We start from the raw sequence: 10228 nt of genomic DNA on the forward strand, positions 1-10228 counted from the left end.
GCTTTGGGGGTCCAATTTCTCTACATTATCATCAAATCTTCTCTATCAAAAAGTACGTGGGGCTATCCTAAACTCCATGGGTATAATTTTAAAAGTTTTTCATAGATTTAAAGTGTGTATATATATATGTTTGTATGTATATACATGTGTGTGTGTAGTATGTATATATGCACGTGCTATGAGATTTGAAATTATTTTGAGAGCATGCATTGAGAACCCTAATTTATGATGAAATCTTGTTTAAACATGAGGTTTTCCCCTAAAATTAAATTAAGCTCATGTGTATGGATGTTATGCATTTGACAAGACATATGAAAGCATGATTTATGGAATTCCCTCTCTTGTTATGAAACCCATTATCTTAATAATGCTATGGACTGTTTACACAGATGGTTAAAAGTTGAGTTTAAGTATTTTGCCAATGTTTATGGATTGTTATTGTCTTATGAACAAATTGAGAGGGGTTTTACCTTGTTTTATAAATGCACATGTTTTATAATCAATAACTTGCATGAGATTGATGAAAGAAATGACGACGCTTTGTTGAAGTATTGAAAAAGAGTATTTTGTATGAGTTTATATGTTTTGAAATAAGAATTCTCTTAGAGTGTTTAAATATTTTCGGTGGTCAAATAACATGTTTTGATTGAAAGGACTAAGGCACGATATAATATGGCTTATATATAACTTGAAAGTCTTGGTATGATGATACCAAAATAGATAAATGCCATGACAGTCTAGGAAAAAAACAGACTTTTCAAACCTCTGATCATGATTTCATTAAGATGCATATTTTAAAAGGTTAAAAATAGGCTTTAAGAGAGTTAGGTGGTCACGAGATCAGATAACTCATTGCCTGATATTGTGTTTTGCCAATACAGGTTTTATTATGTCCCAAGATAAGAATTATACGCTGGACTTATGCCTTTTTGGCATATTATAATCAGAAACTCCAGCCCTTGCAACAAACTTGGGTTGGGGGCTTGTCCGTTGAGACTTGGCCGGATTTCATATAGCCCATAGGATTGTGGAATTGTAGGGTGTACCACCTAGCTCAGAAGTAAAAAAAAGAGTTGAGTCATGATTTACAGAAATATTTTGAAGCTTATTGATTATGCCCATGTATTTTAAAATATATCATGATAAATGTAATACCCCGCATGTTTCTAAGCTAGGAAGTGAATAAGTATTCCTACGTATGAAATCTCCTATCCTGTGATTCATACTTGAGTATATGACTTACAATGAATATCCTAGTGATAGGATAGCTTATGATGCATTAAGCATGTTCATATGAGTCACTTAAGGTAATACAAGCTAAGAGTTTTTGAATCCATCAAGTTTTAGTGTTCGATTTTGCAAGGGTCATCTTTGAATGAGTATAACTCAATGTTAATGTGGAATTTTGGCTGATATAGACCCAAATTGTAGAGAATCGAATTAGTTTTCCAACGATATCAATTTTGCCTTAATCCAATACCCAAGGGAAAAGTTATGCCCATTTTCGTGAGAGACAGTAAGGATAGGCGATTGGTTAGGCGCCGCCCAACCCAAACATAGGCGATTGGTTAGGAGCCGCCCAACCTAACTTAGGAAATCACTTGGGTGCCGCCTAAGTTAGTTCCAGGTGCCAAAAACACTCCGTTTTGAGTTATTTTAAGGGTAATTAAGTCTTTTAACACTCCTTACACGTCCCTAAACTTAACCCTACGAAATATATAGCTTCTAAACATATTACAACCCTATTATCATCTCAAAGCTCATCATTCAAGAGCACTAAAAGAGAAAAACAACTAGGGTTGCGTAACTAAGCTTGAAGATCCGATTTCAAGGAAATTCCTCCGTCAATCATCAAGAATCTTCCTTCTAAGGTATGCATGAGTTGATTTATGGATCCCTTTCATCCATAAAGCTCAAAAACCCTATTTTTCATTATAAAGTATGACTTCTATATTGTTGGGTGTTGATGATCATGTTGTTGATATTGGGTGATTCCTAAGATGGAATCTTTATATGTTTTTTTGAATTTCATGATATCATATGAGTTGGAAACATGTAAATTTAGTTGTTCATGATGTATAATTTGATGATTTCACCTATTCTTAAGATGTGCATGTAAGGTATTTGATAAAATGCCTAAGAAACTAGAAATCATGCAATATAGCTAAATTGTGACTAAGTAAAGGATTCATGATATGCCCTTACGTTCCAATGACTTCCATGTTGATAATGTGTCTTGTAAATGTTGTTGGAATACTCATGAACTATTCTTATGAGATTATGCTATGTTTAATTTCAAATCCTACTTATGAACAAGATATATAATAACCATGCAATCCACATGAACTTCCATGCTATGGTATGTGTTGCCAGTATGATTATGCAATGAACATGATATTAAGATTGTGCAAGTACTTCTATGTGATATGAAATCTTTTCCATGCAATACATTGTTGATAACCATGCTTAGTATGAGATCCCTACTTATGATATTATAAATTATGGACTCTACTTTTATGATCAAGTCAGTCATGTGTGTCAGTTTCCTTCCATCGAGTCCTGCGGGTACTTGTACTCGAAAACTATAGCTGTGTGCCTAGATCCATGCCATGTTTCACGATATCCAAAGTCAAGCTATGATTCCGTAGAATTTAGTTAGTCATGTGACTCAGGAAAACCTCATGATCTTAGTCAGTTGTCAGATATCAGTAGCATTTTGCCAGTCAACGAAATTCAGTAAGATTAAGTCATACACAGTTAGTTATTCATGTCCTGTTCCTCCAGATAGGAGTAGAGGTTAGCACCGAGTGAACCCAAGGATGGGAACTCACCCGCCAGTTCAGGGTGTGATTCTTAGTAGTCATCCTTGTGTTCTAGAACTACGTAGCCAGTGTAGGTTGAGACATCTTAACCCATTAGATTAGGATTGTTGAGGTGGCTTAACTCATCAGTTTAGGGTTCCCACCATTCTCATTGAGTACCCGCCAGATAAGGGTCACTCACAGGCTGTCCTTACCCGTGGCACGGTAGTGACACCTCTCCAGTCGGGGCAGAGATTGGACCCCATCTTAGCCATAATGGCATACATGGGGCATGTCGGTTAAACACTACTTTCCACAGTTTCAGTATCAGTCTTAGTAAAAGAACTCAGGGCGTTCTTCAGATTTTAGTATATACAGAACTGTCAGATACAGTCATCCATGTTATCAGTTTCAATATCAGTCATGACAATTATCAGTAAACCATGTATTAGATTACAGGTCATGCTATCACATATTCACGGTCCCAGTTTCTATATATGTGTGTTTGCACTCCCACGTTCATATTAGTCAGTTAGTGTTGTTCATGCATGAAACCCTTTATGTTCAGCCTACCTTCATCGTATACTCAGTACTCCAATTGTACTGATGCATTTACGCTATGGTGCTTTTTTTTCATGTTACACCATAGGTTCCGAGACACGAGCTCCAGCCCAGCAGTAGCGGTAGTATTCCAGTCGCAGAGACACAGTGAGTCCTCATTGATTCGAGGACAATATGATTTGATTCATTTATTTATTTCTTCAGTTCAATTTTACGGAGTTAGTTGGAGACATGTTCCTTTAAATCCTTATTCAGATAGTTTAGAGGCTTTCAGATTTATGTTCAAATTTACGTTCAGATTGAGTTGTTTTGGGTATTTTTACCCACATGATTGTATTCAGTTGAACCTTATGGCCTTACAATTTTATGTATTCCACATTATTATATTATGATTTGTAGTATACAGGTATAGATATCAGTCATGGATTAACTTGTGGTCCCTCGAGGTCATGAGCACCGTGTAGCATTCAGATTTAGCAAATCGGGGTGTTACAAACTTGGTATCAGAGCCTAAGGTTCAATTGAGTCCTAGGAAGTCTGAAAGCCGAATCTAGTAGAGTCTTGTACATGGGTGTGTTGTGCGCCACATTTATGTGCGGGAGGCTATAAGATGTTTTAGGAACAGTCCCCTTTCTTCATTATTCATGTCATGCTAGTGAGCATAATCACAAGTTAAACTCTCAGTCTAATCCATTCTTCTCTTATTCAAGACCATGGCCCCAAAGAGAAGAAACCAACTAGCTCCTCAGACCAAAGATCTTTTGGGCGAACATGTTTCCCATGTGGAGTTTAGAGCCACATTACCACACTTGCTCAGTCCATGGCTGCATAGACTGAATGGACACTAGTTATTCTGGCCAATCCATTGGCCAATCCAAAAGAAGCTAGGGTTCGGGACTTCACCCAGATGAACCCTCCATCTTTCCATGGGTCTAAGTCTTATGAGGACCCTCAGGAGTTCATTGACCAAGTCCAGAAGGTCATTGACATCATGGGTGTTACTTCTATTGAGAGTGCTGAGAGCCGTCTACCAGTTACAGGATGTTGCACATGATTGGTACAAATAGTGGAAGTCTAAGAGGCTAAATGATACAGGCCCTATCGAGTAGAAGGGTAGCATTTCAGCGTTCAGGGGTCAACTTATTTCCTAACTTCGGGCAAGGAAAATGATTTCTAAGGGGTGTGTGTATCATCTCGTGCATGTTAAATATTCCAGTTCTGAATATCCCAGCCTTGAAATAGTCCCTGTTGTTAATGAATACTCAGATGTCTTTCCCGAAGCTCTTCCAGGCATTCTTCCCAAAAGGGAAATAGACTTTGGCATAGACCTTCTTCTGGATACTCAACCTTTTTCTATTCTGCCATACAGAATGGCACCAGCAAAACTCAAGGAACTAAAAGATCAGTTGAAGGATCTCTTAGATAAGGGATTCATCAGATCCAATGTTTCCCTATGGAGTGCGCCAGTATTATTCATGCGCAAGAAAGATGGTTCTCTCAGGATGTGTATTGATTACCATCAACTCAACAAGGTCACGATCAAGAATAGATATCCTCTTCCCAGGATTGATGATCTATTCAACCAACTTCAGGGTGCCAGTTACTTCTCCAAGATAGACCTCAGATCAGGCTATCATCAGCTCAGAGTTAGATAATGTGACATTCCAAAAATAGCTTTCCGTACTCGATATGGTCACTTTGAATTTTTAGTCATGTCATTTGGTCTTACCAATGCCCCTGCAACTTTTATGGATTTGATGAACCGTGTGTTCAAGCAGTACTTGGACATATTTGTCATAGTCTTCATAGATGATATTCTGGTCTATTCTCGCACAGAGCGTGATCATATAGACCATCTTAGGATTGTTCTGCAGACTCTCAGGGATCACCAATTATTTGCTAAGTTTATCAAGTGCGAATTTTGGCTAAGATCAGTAGCATTCCTTGGCCATATTATTTTCAGTGATGGAATTAGAGTAGATTCTCAAAAAACCAAGGTAGTAAGAAACTGGCCCAAACCCGTATCTCCATCAGATATTAGGAGTTTCTTGGGTTTGGCTAGCTATTACAGATGGTTTGTCGAGGGATTTTCTTCTATTGCATCTCCCATGTCCAGATTGACTCAGAAGAAGATTAAGTTTTAGTGGTCAGATTCATGCGAGAAGAGCTTTCAAGAGTTGAAGACTCGACTCACCTCAGCTCTAGTTCTAGCTATTCCAGATGGTTTGGATGGTTTTGTAGTCTATTATGATGCATCCAGAGTGGTTTTAGGTTGTGAACTCATGTAGAATAGTAAGGTCATAGCCTACGCCTCGAGACAGTTAAAGCCACATGAGAAGAATTATCCTACTCAAGATCTTGAGTTAGCAGTGGTAGTTTTTGCCTTGAATATTTAGAGGCATTATCTCTATGGAGTTCATGTAGATGTCTTTAAAGACCATAAAAGCATCCAATATGTCTTTTCCCATAAAGATCTCAATCTTTGCCAGAGAAGGTGGTTAGAACTCTTGAAGGATTACGACATGAGTGTTCTTTATCATCCAGGCAAAGCCAATGTTGTAGACGACGCTCTCAGTCGACTCTTCATGGGTAGTATTTCTCACGTTGAAGATAGTAAGAAAAAGATGGCTCAGGAGATCCATCAGCTTGCCAGTCTAGGCATTTGCTTAGTCGATTCTTCAGAGGGTGGTGTATGTATTTATAGTAGTTCAGAGTCATCTCTAGTTTCTGAGGTGAAAGAGAAACAAGACAGGGATCCTAGCCTTGTCAAGCTCAAACAGTCAGTTCAGAATCAGAAAGTTGAGCTTTTCTCCCAAGGAGGAGATGGTGTTCTTCATTGTCAGGGTCGCCTATGTGTTTCGGGTGTAGATAAATTGAGGCAGCGAATACTTGAAGAAGCACATGGTTCACGATACTCTATTCATCCAGGGGATACTAAGATGTACCATGACATACGAGAGATCTATTGGTGGAGTGAGATGAAGAGAGATATTACGGAGTTTGTGGCTAAGATAGAGTATCAGAAACCTAGTGGTTCCATGCAAGAGTTCACCATTCCTACTTGGAAGTGGGAAGAAGTTAACATAGGCTTCGTGATGGGTTTACCTAGAACTCGTCATCAGCATGATTCAGTCTGGGTCATTATAGATAGAATGACCAAGTTAGCTCATTTCCTTCCTGTTAGTACTTCTTATTCAGCTGAGGATTATGCCAAACTCTATATCAAGGAGTTAGTCAGGTTACACGGTGTTCCACTATCTATCATCTTAGACTGAGGTACCCAGTTCACTTCTCACTTTTGGAAAGCATTCCAAAAGGGTCTCGGTACCCAAGTCTATCTTAACACAACATTTCATTCTCCGACAGATGGTCAAGCAGAGAGGACCATTCAGACTCTTGAAGATATGCTAAGGGCATGTACAATTGACTTCAAGGGAAGTTGGGATGACCACTTGCCTTTGATTGAGTTTGCATACAATAATAGCTATCATTCTAGTATTCAGATGGCTTCATTCGAAGCTCTCCATGGTAGGAGATGTAGATCACCGATTGGTTGGTTCGAAGTTAGTGAGGCCTCAATCATATGTCCTGACTTAGTATTCAACACCTTAGAGAAAGTTTAGTTGATCAGAGAGAGACTCTGGGCTGCTCAGAGCTGACAGAAGTCCTATGCAGATGTTCGTAGAAAGGATCTCGAGTTCGAGGTCAATGACTATGTCTATCTTAAGATCTCTCCCATAAAAGGAGTGAAGAGGTTTGACAAGAAAGGGTAACTCATTCCCCGGTATGTCGGTCCCTTCAGAATTCTTTGTCACTTCGGCAAGGTAGCTTATGAGCTTGAGTTGCCTTCAGATCTAGCCTCAGTCCATCCAGTCTTCCATGTATCTTTGCTAAAGAAGTGCATAGGTGACCTAGCAGTTGTTGTCCCTATTTAGAGCATCGACATTCAGAACAACCTCTCCTATACAGAGATTCCAGTCGAAATCTTAGATTATCAGACTCGTAGATTGAGGAACAAAGAAGTCCCTCTAGTCAAGGTTCTTTGGCGAAATCATTCTCATGAGGGAGCTACTTGAGAAACTGAAGAAGATATGCGTACCAAGTATCCTCACCTCTTCCCTGCCAATTCAGATCAAGATCAAGGTAACTATTCTCCTTAATATTATTCAGTTTCACGTTCATGTTTCCAGTATAAACTTGGTACCTATTAACCGTTTCATACTCAGTCATGCATTCATGTGTCAGTTGTCCGTGCATCAGATATGCACAAGTTCAATATGTTTAGCATGTCAGTCATGAGATTAAGTTTTAGTTCTTCATGTTCAGTTCAGGTTCTATTGTCTTGTATCCCTTCTTAGTAAATTCTCATTCGAGGACGAATGTTCCCAAGGGGGAGATATTGTAATACCCCGCATGTTTCTAAGCTAGGAAGTGAATAAGTATTCCTACGTATGAAATCTCCTATCCTGTGATTCATACTTGAGTACATGACTTACAATGAATATCCTAGTGATAGGATAGCTTGTGATGCATTAAGCATGTTCATATGAGTCACTTAAGGTAATACAAGCTAAGAGTTTTTGAATCCATCAAGTTTTAGTGTTCGATTTTGCAAGGGTCATCTTTGAATGAGTATAAATCGATATTAATATGGTATTTTGGCTGATTTAGACCTACCAAATTGTAGAGAATCGAATTAGCTTTCCAATGATACCAATTTTTCCTTAATCCAATACCCGAGCAAAAAGTTATGCCCATTTTCGTGAGAGACAGTAAGGATAGGGGATTGGTTAGGCGCCGCCCAACCTAGCTTAGGCAATCACTTGGGCGCCATCTAAGTCAGTTTTAGGTGCCAAAAACACTCCGTTTTGAGTTATTTTAAGGGTAATTAAGTCTTTTAACACTCCTTACATGTCCCTAAACTTAACCCTACAAAATATATAGCTTCTAAACATATTACAACCCTATTATTATCTCAAAGCTCATCATCCAAGAGCACTAAAAGAGAAAAACAACTAGGGTTGTGTAACTAAGCTTGAAGATCTGATTTCAAGGAAATTTCTCCGTCAATCATCAAGAATCTTCCTTCTAAGGCATACGTGAGTTGATTTATGGATCCCTTTAATCCATAAAGCTCAAAAATCCTATTTTTCATTATAAAGTATGATTTCAATATTGTTGGGTGTTGATGATCATGTTGTTGATGTTGGGTGATTTCCAAGATGGAATCTTTATATGTTTCTTTGAATTTCATGATATCATATGAGTTGGAAACATGTAAATTTGGTTGTTCATGATGTATAATTTGATGATTTCACCTATTCTTAAGATGTGCATATAAGGTGTTTGATAAAATGCCTAAGAAACTAGAAATCATGCAATATAGCTAAATTGTGACTAAGTAAAGGATTCATGATATGCCCTTACGTTCCAATGACTTCCATGTTGATAATGTGCCTTGTAAATGTTGTTGGAATACTCATGAACTATTCTTATGAGATTATGCTATGTTTACTTTCAAATCCTACTTATGAACAAGATATATAATAACCATGCAATCCACATGAACTTCCATGCTATTGGTATGTGTTACCAATATGATTATGCAATGAACATGATATTAAGATTGTGCAAGTACTTCCATGTGATATGAAATCCTTTCCATGCAATACATTGTTGATAACCATGCTTAGTATGAGATCCCTACTTATGATATTATAAATTATGGACTTTACTTTTATGATCAAGTCAGTCATGTGTGTCAGTTTCCTTCCATCGAGTCCTGGGGGTACTTGTACTCGAAAACTATAGCTGTGTGCCTAGATCCATGTCATGTTTCACGATATCCGAACTTAAGCTATGATTTCATAGACTTCTGTCAGTCATGTGACTCAGGAAAACCTCATGATCTTAGTCAGTTGTCAGATATCAGTAACATTTTGCCAGTCAACGAAATTCAGTAAGATTAAGTCATGTACTGTCAGTTATTCATGTCCAGTCCCTCCAGATGGGAGTAGAGGTTAGCACCGAGTGAACCCAAGGATGAGAACTCACCCGCCAGTTCAGGGTGTGATTCTTAGTATTCATCATTGTGTTCCATAACTACGTAGCCAGCATAGGTTGATACATCTTAACCCGTCAAATTAGGGTTGATGAGGTGGCTTAACCCGTCAGTTTAGGGTTCCCACCATTCTCATTGAGTACCTACCAGATAAGGGTCACTCACAGGCTGTCCTTACCCATGGCACAGTATTGAAACCTCTCTAGTCGAGGCAGAGATTGGACCCCAGCTTAGCCATAACGGCACACATGGGGCATGTCGGTTAAACACTACTTTCCACAGTTTCAGTATCAATCTCAGTAAAAGAACTTAGGGCGTTCTTCAGATTTCAGTATATACAGGACTATCAGATACAGTCGTCCATGTTATCAGTTTCAGTATCAGTCATGACAGTTATCAGTAAACCACGTATTAGCTTACAGGTCATGCTATCACGTATTCATGGTCCCAATTTCTATATATATGTGTTTGCACTCCCACATTCATATTAGTCAGTTAGTGTTGTTCATACATGAAACCCTTTATGTTCATCCTACCTTTCTCGTATACTCAGTACTCCAGTTGTACTGACATATTTGCGCTATGGTGCTTTCTTTTCATGTTACACCATAGGTTCCGATACACGAGCTCCAAACCAGCAGTAGCAGTAGCATTCCAGTTGCAATGAAAAAGTAAGTCCTCATTGATTCGAGCACAATATGATTTGATTCATTTATTTATTTCTTCAGTTCAGTTTTACGGAGTTAGTTGGAGACATGTTCCTTCAACTCCTTATTCAGATAGTTTAGAGGCTTTCAGATTTACT

The sequence above is a fragment of the Capsicum annuum genome, unplaced genomic scaffold (genome assembly GCF_002878395.1).
Source record: "Capsicum annuum cultivar UCD-10X-F1 unplaced genomic scaffold, UCD10Xv1.1 ctg1934, whole genome shotgun sequence".
Classification (NCBI taxonomy): domain Eukaryota; kingdom Viridiplantae; phylum Streptophyta; class Magnoliopsida; order Solanales; family Solanaceae; genus Capsicum; species Capsicum annuum.